The sequence below is a fragment of the Humulus lupulus genome, chromosome 7 (assembly GCF_963169125.1).
Source record: "Humulus lupulus chromosome 7, drHumLupu1.1, whole genome shotgun sequence".
In the NCBI taxonomy this organism is placed as follows: Eukaryota; Viridiplantae; Streptophyta; class Magnoliopsida; order Rosales; family Cannabaceae; genus Humulus; species Humulus lupulus.
This window is the reverse complement of record NC_084799.1, coordinates 98,533,971-98,537,854: the sequence shown is the minus strand read 5'-3', so window position 1 is coordinate 98,537,854 and position 3,884 is coordinate 98,533,971. Positions and strand designations below refer to the sequence as shown.

Genomic DNA, 3,884 nt, shown 5'->3' with positions numbered 1-3,884 from the left:
AAACTTTGGTCACCTTCTTGTGAAAGTTGTTTGAATTTATCAACGTTGTCATTAAAACAATATTAAAATTAACAAAAAAAAACACAAATAATCATGGAATGTAAAAAGTGAAACTAATTATTATCATTCATGCATTTGGATATATCTGCACTTTTTTTTTCTTCTTCATTAAAATACTATATATTTTTATTTTTGTTGACAATACAAAGATACTATCACAAGTTACAACAACAGACCCTTGTTGAGATCAAAGTTAAGTCGTCCAATTTTGCAAATTGAATTAATTAATATTAGAAAGTAAAATAGCTTTAGGCCGCCCTTATCCAAAAATCCAGATATATCAACCTAGACAACTGTCTTCAGTTTTAAAAAAATGTGGAATTTTTTCATCTACGGGTGGGGTGATGGGCCTTCGTCATCAAAACCTATCTGTTCAAACCCTCCACGCCAAAAAAAAAAGAGAGTATATTATGCATGTATTATCCATTGTCCCACATAATAGTAGTAGCCGGTGTCCTATTTTATGTTCGTGTTTCTAGTGTTGCTGGTCCCATTCTTTACGAGCTGTTCGATATTTTTTTTCCAAAGTCATGCTGAATTATCTTATCTAGTGGGCTATGTTTGACTTGGTGGAGAATTCTAATAAAAAATATTGTAATTCATCGTAGCATGTTATCTACTATATACATTCTAATATCTCTTATTTGTAACATATAATTCTTAAAAAAATATAAGAAAATTTTATTTTATTTATGTTTGTAGTGCTTTTTCTTAAAAAAATTTCAAAACCAATTTACTCATATAAATGTAATTTAACGAAAATAAGTAATGCATTGTCTTTTCTATGTAAAAAGTACGTAGATAACAGAAATTATTGATTGTAACGATTTTATTTATTAACTTTAATAGAATATTTTAAATATTTATTTAGCAGAATATACTTTTAAAATCAATTAAAAATAAATATTTACTAATTATGACTTCGTAGCCATTTATTAAATAGTTTTCTGCTTAAATGATTAAAAAATTTGAAAACAAAGTTATAAAGTGTGTTGGGTAACTCTGCTTTTATTTTTTATGTTTAAAATTTTTAATTAAAATTTATTAAATTTTGAAAACAGACAATTGTCACTTTTCATTTTTTTAAACAGTTTTCGTTTCTTTTTTTCTTCTTTGTGCTACCACTACTCTTTTCATCTTCCTCCATGTGAGCCTCTCTTCATCAATGACCTCTTCTCTTGATGTGAGTCTTTCTTTCTCTTGTCCCTCTCTATTTCTCTCATTCTAAATGGATTTTTCTATCAACATGATTTCAATCTTTCTTCTTGTAATGGATTTTGGATTTTTCTATCTCCATGTGAGCCTCTCTTCATCCATGGCCTCTTCTCTTGATGGTTGTCTCTCTTCATCTTCTCTCTCTATTTCTCTCATTCTAAATCGATTTTTCTATCAACATGATTTCAATCTCTCTTCTTGTAATGGGTTTTGGAATTTTGCAATAATTTTATGACAACATGATTAGGTTAGGGCTATGTTAATATGTTATTTAGATATATGGATGTTAATGATATTTTGTCGTTAGAAATTTTTGAGTTTATGTGTTGTGTATTTATGATTTCTGTGATGGGTATTTATGGATATTTGATAGCTGATGTCCACATAATTCTCGAGTGAGATTTGAGAAGATGAGTTTAAGAGGGAAATAGTACATTTCTCTGCTATTAGGCTCAATCAAAAAGATTTTTCTTTTCTTCTTCTGCGGAGGTGGGTTTTGGATAAAGCTGAAAAAATGGACAATTGATCTCTTTTGTTTATCTTTCAAATGATTCAGTTATATCTCATCAATAATGATGAAAAGTATTCAATCATTTACATATCTCAATCTTTGACAAAGCAGGCCTTCCAAGAGCTTACTTTAGCAAAAACAACACTACAGAGCACAACTCACCAATATTTACGTATAAAATTCTCATTACTCTTCAAATCCTAAATCACACTAGCTTTCTCTGGTCCCGTCTCACTTAATTTCACTTCTCATTCTCATAATTCTAAAATGGGTCATGTGATAGGCCCAGACCTCGGTAGCAGCTTTCTTCAAGGGCCATTGCTTTCTAACAACATCCTCTTCAGCTTGGTACAACTTTAAGAACTTGATCTTGCCTCAAATAACTTTAATTTCTATGAGATTTCATCAAGTTTCAACCATTTCATTCAAGTGTGTCACATTCTCTCTTCTTATTAAGGCACGGGATCTTTAATATAAGAGCATTTTTTTTTCAATGAAAGAAAAATGTTGAATATTATTCTATATTCCATATAACATATGTTAATTCATACTTTGTGTTTTCATTTAAAATCTTTGACAAATATACTCTATGCCCCATGATTGTTACTGGGTTCATCTTCTATGATTTTAGCATAAGCAAACAACATGCATTCGAAGATAAACATGCGTCGAAGTACTGCATCACGAAATGATAAACGAGCAATGTTGGGTAGATGTTTTGAGTTCTTCATTTTCACTCTGTTGCTATATCTCTATGTAAATCATTTTTGTAAAATTTAAAAATAGCTCTTATATCTTAGTCTTGATATTTTATAAGCCATATATTTTAAGTTTCGAAATTGATTCTTCCTCTCGATATCCTTCTTTTTGAAAGGGTTTATAGGTGCAAACTTGTTTCAAGGATGCATTATTACTACTTTTGTCATTATGTTTGCACTATTTATGTATTACAACTTGTTTTTTTTTATTAAAATTATATGATACAACATAATGGATTCTTCATACTGTATTGGTACAAGAGATAGAAGAGAACACGAACGTGTGACTTGTCACTGGCTATGTGGTTCTTTTTATCATTTTTTATGGCATAGAAATGGAATGCCTACTGCTTGGGTAATTTTTGTTTTTTTGTTCACATTGGGCGTTTGACTATTCTTATATAATACAGGCGTGCATAACATTTTAACCACATGATCAGTAATAATTCTTAGACCATCTTATTGCAGAGTTTCCTGGTGGTGGAGACTGTCACCTAAAGTCATTGAAGCTAACAAATGAAATGCATCATGATCTTGGTTGGTGAATTTGCATACACTGTAAGATCCAATATAAGTACAATCCATACTCGGTATATTTATGTTGATGGTTCCACCTTTCTATACAAGTCTCATCCCAAGAAATGAACATAAAAGAGGGATTGGTGTGGAGAACATCAAAAAGAGACTTGTGAACTCGAATGGACCCCAACATACGAGCAGCCAAAGATAACTCTTGAAAAGCTTATTGGGTATGGAAACATGCTTGTTGAAGAGCAAGAAAATGTAAAGAGAGTTCAATTGTCAAACAAGTACTTGAAAGAAGAAACTCTTGGAGATGCAAACGAGGATGCCATCAAGTCAGGAAACTTCTATGGTTAGAGCTTAGAATCTTAGATTTTCCTTAAGTACTCCTTGACCCAAAATAAAGTCAATTATAGGCTCTCATTATCATATGGTTTTAATATTGTTTTTAGATGAAGTAATGATATGAAAAAAGTGTCCATTGATTTTTAAAATGGTGTTTTTGTAATAAAAATTTGTATATTTATAATTTTAAAATGTGAAGAGAAAATTTATAAGAGAAAACATAGAATAAATAATTTTTTTTAAAAAAATATCTTTAAATTACTAAATAATAAGCACAAAAAATATCTTCATATTTAAGTTTATAAAATAAAAAATAAAAACATTAATTACCAAACATGTTTTTTGTTTTTTAGTTTTATAAACAAAAAATAAAAATAAAAGTTATCAAACACATTTTTATTTTTGTTTTAAAAAATAAGAAACAAAAATAATTACCAAAGGTATTTTTATTTTTCATAAATAAAAAAACAAAA

At 29.1% G+C, this 3,884-nt stretch overlaps 1 long non-coding RNA gene across 1 annotated transcript; it reads left to right on the top strand.

Moving 5' to 3' along the window:
• Nucleotides 1-1,143: 1,143 nt before the first annotated feature.
• On the top strand, nt 1,144-3,603 carry LOC133788487 (uncharacterized). Its single transcript, XR_009873227.1, has 2 exons — nt 1,144-1,243; nt 3,013-3,603. It is a non-coding gene; the product is annotated as an uncharacterized LOC133788487 (long non-coding RNA).
• Nucleotides 3,604-3,884: the final 281 nt, after the last annotated feature.